We start from the raw sequence: 11,432 nt of genomic DNA, 5'->3' as shown, positions 1-11,432 counted from the left end.
CAAAGAAGCACATTTCCGACGCTGACAAGCCGGTGGAAAGGCCACGGGCTGTTGCTACACGCACAGCATCACCCGCCTCCGCTCGCTGTGTGCCGCTCTGCACAAACACTGCCTGAATGAACTGAATGTGAATTTGAAGATGCACCCTAGGGATTCTGTAAGGAAACTGAGGGTCTGCAGAATATTCAAGAGCTACAGTAAAAAATATTCGAATGAGACCTACCCCTAGTCTTTATTCATTAGTTGCTTATGACATCATACATTAGCAGTAGGGGGTCCTTAGCCTTCTGGTCTATTCTCATTTATGGGTTCCTGTTTCCTAACTGGTGGGACTGGTTTAATATAGTACTTTCTACATGTATTCACTGTGTGATAACTGCCGTCTTATAAAGCATCTATTTTTATTTATTAGCCAACGATTAATTTTAGCAGATGCTTTTGTCGAAAGCAAGATATAAGCAGAGGCGGAAAGTCCAGGTCCAGAAAGTAAAAATCCAGACCAAGATTGTGTTTCAGCTAAGCAGTTGAGTATCTGTGACTGTGACTCTTTATGCTCAACTGGTTGGTTAAAACAAAACCTTGGTCTGGATTTGTACTATCTGGACCTGAATTTTCTATCTTTGCATATAAGTGAGGACCAGTGTCTCTGGAGCAATAGGTGTTTAAGGGTTTTGCACAAAGGCCCAACGGTGATAGGGCTACTTTTCAGGCCCTTGGGATAGAACCCACAACCTTCCAGACACGGGTGCAGAAAACTACACTCCATTAGGAATCATTATCATTTATAATGAGTTGTTTTGTTGCATTACAATTACAGAGAACCTGTTTTGCAGCTTTGGCATTTTTGTGATCAAAGTTACTGCCTTTGGCACTGGAGAGTGTAGTGTGGAGGGAGCCGCAGACTGCCCCGATGGAGCCTTGTGGGATCATGTTAGGTAATGCTAACATGCACTGTATATTCAACGAATGCGTAATTAATCCATTATGAAGGTGCAGTTAATGTAAGGAGCATCCAGCCAGCTTTGTAATGATAAATGACAAGCAAGGGCATTCTGCAGCGAGCAGGCCTGCAGTCATTAACACGTCACAAACAATAAATGCAACCTGACCTGCCGAAACACTTCCTTTTACACGGCTGTCAGCAGAACCTTAGATCTAGTCATCCTTCGTTATTATGAAAGCCAGTGCTGTCTGAAGATGCCGCTCCATTTGGGCATTCTCGGTCAAAAGTGTAATGAGCCGTTTCCACTGGGTTCCCTATTCCTTCATACAAGCACTTTTTTTTTCAAACTCAAGGGTATTTAAAAATCATCAGAAAACCATTTTACATACACATCACCATGTTTCATTCCTGCGAAATCTAATTAGCTTAATGCTTTTCCATAATAAGTTAAATTATGTTACAGTCAAAAAATTATACATGACAAACTTAGTTAAATGTTCGTGAAGTATATTGCCAGATAATGTACGTAAATAAATGAGCGTTCTGGTGTGTGCACTGCTGGTTTCAGGACTGAAGGCTGCACCATCTCAGCAAAGAAATTTGACAATGTTACCATGGGTAACTGTGAGTCTTTCCTACCCAATAAAAGGGGACAATGGCATCTGGGGAAAACACTGATGTGCTTACATTTTCTTCCCAGCGAGCAGTTCAGAAGTACAAAAACCAATCCACAGTGTTACATCTTACTTTGGCTTCTTGTTAATTAGAGACTCAATGTATTCAGTCACATTGACTCACCAGGAGGGATGCTAATGATCTTCCTATAGAACTATCAGAAGTCACACGACATTCATTACTGAAACATCGAGCTGAATAAGTCAATCGCCAGCTAACTATATAAATAGCATTGTAATGGATTTGGGGTTTTTAAATGAAATTCCCTGGCAAAAGTGCTTTCAAGATTGCTATCTAGCTATTAATAGTAAGGACTGTAAGAACTAGGTATCAAGGCAGAAAATATGTAGTGGACCTGCAAGGCAGTAATATTATGGTTATGATTATGTTTGGAATTCCAAAAGTCTTGGACTAGCCTACAAATGATCCGTCACTTCCTGTCATTTTTGGTGGGGAGCCCTGGACACTGTCTTAGCTGCACTTGGGGCCCATGGCAAGTGAGACCAGCCTTAAAAAGCTGGGCAAGTTCTCCAGAAGTGACAGGAAGTCGAGTGCCCGGCTTAATCAGAGGTTCGGGATTGGGTGCGGAGGGAGAGGGTCACTGAGACCAAGGTTCTCGGGAAGGAGAGTATCAGAGATGACGAGAGTGACCTCAGAAGTGTGCCATCCATACTGGCGAAGGCCTCATCCCAGAGAACGGCAATGAAACCAACGATGCCAGGACGCAGTATGACAATAATATACGGCAAAATTACTTAACATACGTGCAGGGAACACACATTACCAGTACGTCTATTTAGCAGATGAAATAAACATTGAGAGAATTCAGAACATTTCAATATTTAATACTGACAATTTTTAATTCAATTAAGAAATGTAACAATTTCTAAATAAAACATTCAATTGCGATGTAGGAACCTGAGGGAAAAATTCATCTTTTACTAATATCTGGTTATCCGTCCGTCCATTCATTCATTTTCTTCCAGTTATCCATCCGTCCATTCATCCATTTTCTTCCCAGTGTTTCAAAAATGTCTTCCTATTAGACATTAATTATCATATAAATAATTTTCTTGTCTAAAAGGAAATAAATCCTTTAGGAATGATCAGCTGTGAAACCAGAAACAGCTGTTATTTATTGTCATTGTATTAGTGTGTATATATATATATATATATATATACACACACACACACACACACACACACATACACATATAATAGACAAGTGCATATACACATATACCACCCATCCAATCATAAATTCATTCAGAGTTTCATTGCACATGGACAGTGACAATTACGCTATTCTATTCTATTCTATTCTATTCTATTCTATTCTATTCTATTCTGTTTCTGAGGCACACAATCACACTCTGAACAATGTATTGTTACCAGTTAGTCTAACTGTATGTTTTCAGCCTATGGGCAGAAACCAGAGTTATCAGAGGAAACAAACATAGAGTAAGTAAACCCACAAATGCTGATCATTAAGCCACAGAGCCAGTCCCACTTACGAACGTTTGTGGATAAATCAACATAGTTGATTGTAATGAGACTGAAGAACTTTATACCATTTACTCTAGGTACTTATTTAATCACCAATGTATGATATTTGCAAATATTGTTTGATTTACTATAAATATTACCACCAATATTTGTGTAGTAATTTTTAAAGGGTATTGGCAAAAATGCTAGGTGTCTCCACAATTCTGGTTACTAATATAGAGCAGGCTATATTAGCCAATGACAGCAGTAGTACTCTGGGTCCTGCCAACGCATCGTTCCATTCTGTAGATATTACTGCAAGCCAGATGTCTGGGTCTGTTTGATGAAACAGTCAGCTCAGGGCCAGATAGCTCAGAGTAGGGAGCAGGACAGGGTAAAAAATGTGCTTTGTTGATGAAATTATACAGGAAGCGAATTAATGAAATTCAATAAGAAACCGTTCCAGTGACCTGGTATGTTAAATACATTTTAATTCTGGGAAGTGTTCTTGCTAGAATTAGTGTGACGAGACAGCAGATTGTCACACTAATCTACCACAGAGTTGCTAAATACCCGGACCTTTTCTGCTCATCCAAAAGTTGCATTTTTCTAACAATGAGAGAAAGATGCAGTACATTGGCAATATTCCTATAAAAAAAATTCAATTAAAACACAGATGTCTTGTTTGATATATACACTGATACAGAATGAACTGAGAGTGCATGTGTAGCACTAGCGTACCATAGGGATTGGTGAGATACTTATTTTAATAAACCTTCTAAGAAGCACCAAGGATTGCTATGCCGTGGCACATAACTTTTACATGGAATGTTCATTCTTTGCTAAGGGATTCCCGGTTAAATCGCATCTTTTAAGAAAGAGATGCTGGATAAGCATGTTGACCAAGCCTTGAAGAGCTGGCTATATTTACAAAGAAAGTTGAAAGGCTGCTAATTCAATACAGCGTCATTGAATTCTAATATTTAACAAGCCTGCTTGCTGTCCAGGTTGTCATTACTATAGCGGCTCTATTCGTCATGTTTAACAGTTTTTTTTTAGGGATGTAACAATTTCCTGGGGTGTGAAAATTCATCAGGTCATGTCTCAGTCCTCGTTTGATGAGATGCAATTCTGAGCAAGGGCTTATGTTCGAAAAAAAAGCACCAGGAATCATAACAACCATGCATGTAAACATCTTGAGTGCTACAGCTAAGTGTGCACCTAAAATAAAATCACTATTTCAGTTAGTGATTAAAATTCTGTTCAAATACTAATTGTGTAGCAGAGCAGGGTTATGCTAACGGACAAAAACACTGCAAGTCAGTACCATAGGTTACCATGAATTCTACAGTTTTTTCATTATATTTGATATGCCCTGTTCCATTTTGAACAAAAGCCGACAGGGTTTTAAATATTTACGAATGTGAGGAGCATCACTTGCGTTTCGTTTTGGGAAACATCTTCAGTCGAGTGTAAGACTTCTTCGGTAAAAGTGAAATGGCGAGTGAAATCTCCAGCGATTCTAATGATATTGTTGGTGACCCTCCAAATATGCCAGGGCAACAGACAGGTGATTTACGAAGGAAGACCAGGAAGAGGAGCCATATAAACAGTTACAAGCTGAAAGACAGAAGAGCATTTATTACAGTCCGGGGTCTGGATAATGGGAAAGACAAGCCTTTCAGCTGTTTTTAGAGCCCAGCAAACACTGGGCACATAAATTACAGAAACGGCATCTTTCACCAGCAGCAAGGATCCACATCAGGTACCAGTGGGATCTCATCAGACCTAAGCTGGGTTTTACTGAGCCGAAAAACATCACACAATGTCAGTAGTCAGTTCAGTCGTAGGAACTGCTTTACGTCTAAGTGATCTTACATTTAATGATCTTGTTCCAACTGTGGAAAGTTGATGGTTTGATTTTTAAATTGGCACGGGTTACAATTATATAGGTTACTGGACAAATGTCCAAATAAATGTTAAGCACCATACCCCCGTACAGTGGATACCATCCAACCATAAAAGACAACCCCCCCCCCAAGGTCTTCCAATTATCTCCAGAATATGCACTGTTCCGACAAGCAGAGGTGCAAATCCACCACCCTACAGGGGTGAGGTGACAGTGCTACCTGCTGAGCCCCCGGTAGGATATATGACATGAGTAAATTAAGCTGCATGCTAAATGTAATGAAGTCTGTCAGCGTGAATACTGTGCCTTTCCATATGCAGACTGAGAAGCGATGGCGGAAGCAGGAAGGTGGAATGTGCAGCTGGCGATACGCATCCGGGAGAAGCAGAGGTGATTGGCGAGCGGCAGACAGTCGCTGACGGTATGACATTTGCGACAGTAACATTCTGGCCAATGGGGAGCAAACTTCGCTTCAACTCAGAAACTACAAAAACAGGAACTGCAGCAATAAATTATGGGCTACATGTACATGGCTGAATGGCCAGTAATACTTCTTACAAATATGCTTCTTTAGACATTGCACAGTATTTAAAAGAAAAGCATAGAGAGGGAGATATTTACGAACGATTTATAATACACTTAACGGTGTATTTTAAAATGCATTTAACCATATTATTTATACAGCTATCAATGACTACATGGCAGACTTGGCCTACTGTGTTGTAATGTGTTTATACCCTGTGGGAACGCAGCAAGCGCCGAGTCAAAGACCTGTCACCTTTTATGAACCAGTACTTGATTAATGACGCTGGATCAGGGCAGCAGGTAACATGGTGGTACTTGGCTCAGAGAGGTTCTCATAAAACGAAATATCCAGCTATATAAATCAGTAACATTCTAAATGATAAACGTGCAGTGCGGCAAAGCATGTAAGAGTAGGAAATACACCAGGCTGTACGCAGGGGTGGGGCCACAGGAGCACCCGGCCTGACTGAAAGCTGATTGGCCACCTAAGCGCTCCCTCCCCTGTCACTCACCAATTCAAAACGTATCATTGGCTAATGATAAGGTTGGACCCTCTCTATGAATAACAGCCCCTTGTATACCCCGCACCTTAAAAATATTTAGAATTGCCCCTGAAATACACTATTAAATGTATGCATAATATAGATTTTTTTTTTTTAGTTGTTGACAGGAACCTAAAGCTATAGAGGAAAGCTGTCAGCAAGAGGAATGTGGAAGAAGATATCTCTACAGTGATAGCCAGATAGGGGGAGAAAGGAAATTAAATGTGAGCAACAGATCGGATAAGGAAATATAATGTGAAGGATGGGTCTGAACACAGAAGGGAAAGGAGCGAGTGAAACCCATGCTAGCGTTTCTGTTTATTGGGTAGAGGTGGAAAGTTCAGGTCCAGAAAGTACAAATCAAGACCAAGGCTTTCTTTCAACCAACCAGGTGAGTAATTTGTGACTGTGACTCTTTATACTCAACTGGTTGGCTGGAACAAAACCTCGGTCTGGATTTGTACTCTCTGGATTTGAAATTTCCACCTCTGTTATTGGGTCCTGGGTGGCATGTTTGAATCTCCACATTGGAGAGAGACTTTCTGGTCATGTTACTCAGCCAAGAACTAGCTGGATACTTCAGGCATTAGAAAATGTTGCTTTTGCTTTAGTGGGAAAAAAAACGCACAATTATTAAACAGCCAGAGTGTAAGAGCTGCCTCTCAACCCCGTGTGTGATAGTCCGTAAGAAGAAAGCTGTACTTAGCAAATACTTTACGTTTATTTATTTAGCAAAGGCTTTTTCCCAGGTCGTCGTTTTCTCAAATATATACAGATGAATGGGATTTTGACAGTAGATGCAGGGTAGATTACATAGACCAAAATATAATAAGATAATATATGTGATTTTACATCAGATGAAAGTCACACATAAAAATAATAATAATAATAATAATAATAAGAAGAAGAAGAAGAAGAAGAAGAATTCTTTAATTATTATAAGGATAAAAAAGTCTGCTTTCCAACAAGAATAACAATGGTTACATTCTTCTCATCTCTGTGTTGAAGGTGCCCTACTGTTATATGGTTATGAGATGTAATTTCTCTCTATAGTCAGAGTCCCATATCTTATAAAATTTGTGAGTAGAGCCCTTCATTGTATGTTTCCCAATTTCATGAAAGAAAAAATGTCTCTTATCAGAGGACCAAAGGAGGGGGCAGCGGTTAGCAAAGGCTTTTGCCCAAAACGATGTCCAAGTGAGGCCCGTCGCACGCATGACGGTAATGTAACTGGCCGACTGTCCAGGTTGCTCCTTCTGCCTTGTGTCCTGTGCTTCCTGCAATAAGCTGCAGACAGAATGCAACCCTTTTCCGAATAAGCGATCCTGCGAAACAGACGGGCAGATAGATAGACCCCGTGCCGCTACATAATTGTCCAGAAATGGCATAAATGGCTACCATCAGATAGTCCTCAACCACCCTCTTCTTAAATATCCCTTTACACCTTTTTTTTTTAGCAACCTCTAGAACATTTATCTTCTTCTTAATGCCTATTAACTGTCCCCCGGCATCTTATCCTCAACTGTCGTGAATAACTTCGGCTCCATAATTAAAACGGTTAAATCACTTGCCGACCACCCACTGCACCCATTAAGGGACTGAAGATGAGGTCACTGGAGGGAATATGAGTGCTGAGTTTTTGAATGGGGCTGCAGGGTGTTTCTTGAGCAAACCACAGTCATTACATCGGCTTTGTAGTTACTGCAGTATGCGGTTAGAAGTATTTCAGAGAAATGACTTTGAAAGGAGAAGCAAGGGAAGGCGGCCGTATTTTCCACTGGAAAGACATGGTGAAAGTTCAAGTGCAAGGACAGGCTTGCACGAAGGACACCCTTGTGCAAGATACTAAACCTCAGATGTTCCAATAACATCCACCAGAGTAAGAAGAAAATTTGTATCACTGTAGATTAAACATCAGCTAAACAACTAACTATAGATGCAAGAAGACAGTGCTTTGCAATGCAAGCAATGAGAAAACAGACATACACCGTTTCGGTACATTAACTTGCTCATTAGGTCATGCTTCACCGTCCTGGGAAATGTTCTCTGCAGCTTAGCATTTTTATATAATGACATCAGCAAGCTGATATTTAGAGATATCCAACTGTAAACACAGAGAAGCATATATATCTCGCACACTCATCTTCTCTGGCATTTGGGGGTGTCTTATTGCCCAGGACATCGGACTAAATCAAACCACTGGCAATCACAGGGTATGGTCTATATATAGAGAAAAGGGCAAAGAGCACCTATGCATATTACAGTTATACGGTATCAGTGTGATTCATTCCCAAATGAACAGCACAGCATTGCAGCCGCTCTGCGGCTATTCTTGTTGTTTCCTTATAGGACCCCCTCGGATGCCAAAGATTGGCCTGGACAGGCATTGAAATAGAAAGTGAGTGTTAACCTTTATATGTTATTCACTCAGCTTATCGCAATGGAGAGTGAGTCTCACCTGCTTCTCCCCAACTGGCCCTTGGGCCCAGAGGACGATGAGGTGGATGCACACCACTGCTAGAGCACGACTCACAGAGTCATCATTTTAGGCCTGTGATGTTACCTCCACCCGCCCCGGGGCTCCAAGGAGGTTTAACGTATAAAATACCAGGAACCACAGATAAACCGGCCTGGCACGGAGTTGATAACACTTTCAGGTAACCCCATCGCCCTGGACCATAAACGCAGAAGGAATGAGTTCATTCTTTTTCCCCTTCATTCCTTGGTGAGGTCGGCCGGCCTAATATCCTTAGTACACCTAATGCACTTAATATAGCGTATAAAATCGACCCGTACATTCGGAGAACGCACCTTGAGATGAACATTCAGCACCGGGTGCGAATGTTAAATTTGTCATCTGCTTAAATGTAAATGGAATCCTGCTCCCGCACTTGAAGCCTGAGAATTCCGTTAGCTGCCGAAAGTAAGTAGCTTTAATTTTTTTTATTCCTACCCTTACTGGAGGTTAATGGGTAAAAGAAGCAGCAGGAATGGAGGCCCTCGGGAGCCAGTGTTCATGCAGCATGGTGCTGAAGCAGAAGACCAGGTGTTAGACAAAGATGCGAAGCTACAGCAGTAACATGTCGCGCTGCCTTGAACGCTGATCTCCAGGGCAAACCTCCTGGATTCTGCTGGATGCTACTCGGTGGTGTATCTGCACAATCCCTCCCCATTGACAAAAGTCTTTACACTAAGATACGCGTATGAAAAATTCATTTTGGAAAAAGGTGACCGATAGCAATATCTGGTGAATAGTCCTTGAATACAATCAATTTTAATTTGCTTATGGGGCAAAGACCGCTTCGCTGATAACGTTAAATAAGGCCAGCTGGCGTGAATTTTAAACTCATTCGTTCATCTTTTTCAGCAAGGGCTATAAAAGACGTCTTACACATATAGCTGAAGCACTGTCAACACAATATGGATGTGTGAGCGCTTGGTGCAGTCTGTTTAAACCATGCTTAACACAAAAACTGTTTAATCAGTATAATTAAATTTATACATGTTATAGGTGTTTATGTTATGATGTAACAGGCTTATAAAATGCATTCGTATGCAATATACCTGTGATATTAACACTATTTTGTAACTGAAAATGAAATGCTTTATCCATAACTAAAATTGCTAGTTATTGTACAGAACATGAATTTGGCGATGCTAATATTGAACTGTTGTCATCCTTGTTTTTTTTGTGAATATGCATGGATGGATGGATGGATTTAAAAAGGGACAAGGGACTGCAGGAGGTTTTCACTGGCTGAGGCCGTGACATTGAGCTGCTGGATGCTAATCAGTGGTGTGCCTTCACAACCCAACAAAGACTGACCTTGCTTGCACAGAATGACACAGGCCAGCTCGGCCCCCCACTTCCCATTTTTCCAGAAGCAGCCTCGGTCCTGAAGCACACGCCCATTCACCTCCTGATTATCTCCTCCGTCGTTCTTCATGCTTTGGTGCACTGACTCATTGTGTGATGAGAAGAAAAAAACCATCTTCCAGGCTTTTGCCACAGATTTTTATTTCCCGTCAGCAATTCCTGTGACCCCCCACCCCCCAGCTAATCAATACTGTGCCCCAATGAACCAGTAAATTAAATGCAAGGCTAATCTATTTTCCTAAATGCCCCTGACATCTAGTTGATTCCATTCTTCAGTACTATATGTGCGTGGTTTTCACCAGGACTTATGGCATGCTTGAGACAGGACCCTGCGAGCCCCTTCTTTCCCAAAGACTGACACGTTGTCCATTAGGCTGGAGTTTTTCCTTCTCACCCATCCAGGAACGTGATTTCTGGCACTGAAGGGAAAACCAGCCAATAGCATTAAATTTCTAAAGATCCTATTTGCTAAGCCCGCCCTTTGGAATCTTATAACCAACCATATTCTTGCATCTCACTAATGTGCATCGTTACAGTGTACTCTATACATATTTCCCTATTTACTTATTTATTTAGGAGGCCCAGAATGTCAGCTACGCAGCCATGAGGCACATGTACATTCACAGTAAGGACAAAGAGCGGCTGATGGGGAACATGCAGGGCGAATTCAGCACATTTTACCAGCCATCGTCGCCATCTTTGTTCTTCCAAAAGGCAATTTGCACCCATATCATAGCCTTTCCTGACTGTAAAACATTCATATTCATTTCTAGTGGTGCTATTTTGCTCATTTCAAATAAATGAACATTTTTTTTGAGTAATTTAGCAAAATGGCATTTTTTCAGAACACAGAATTAAGAATAATGTTTTATATAATCAGACTCCCTTATATCTGATTCTATTATTATGACTTTTCACTTTTGTATCATATCATACTTGTTCAATTGAGTTTTTTAATGTATCAGTCTTTGATCATTTATGCATTTCTTTCCATTCCCATATATTCAATTTTATATTCTTCATAATCAGTGGTATGTATCTAGATAATATATTGGTTCTACTGTCTGCTATAGAAGTCTGGTGGCCATTTCTGCAGTGTACAACAAAATACCTGTAATTGCTGGTGTTGTTTTAAAAACGTGCCTACATTCAAACAACAGGTACACAGGACTGTGTACGTGAATAGAATATTAAAAATACACTGTAGTCCTGCAACATCTACTGCGGAAAGTACCTTGCACTGAAATACATTGACTGAGACTAATTGACTGAAATTATGTATAAAATATTATTTGCGTCTGTTCATATTCAACTGCATAGTGGCCATTAAGATAAAATGACGTGTGTTTCAAACAATTAAAGCAAAAGCAAAGTGTCGCTAACGACCCTATATTAAAGTAACTGACATGGAAGAAGAAAATTAACGCAGTATTTACAATGGACGGTTAGCACAGCCTAGAGTATATAAATATTACT

Source organism: Brienomyrus brachyistius, chromosome 17 (assembly GCF_023856365.1).
Source record: "Brienomyrus brachyistius isolate T26 chromosome 17, BBRACH_0.4, whole genome shotgun sequence".
Lineage (NCBI taxonomy): Eukaryota > Metazoa > Chordata > Actinopteri > Osteoglossiformes > Mormyridae > Brienomyrus > Brienomyrus brachyistius.
The sequence above is the reverse complement of the archived record's forward strand: the minus strand, read 5'-3'. Positions refer to the sequence as shown.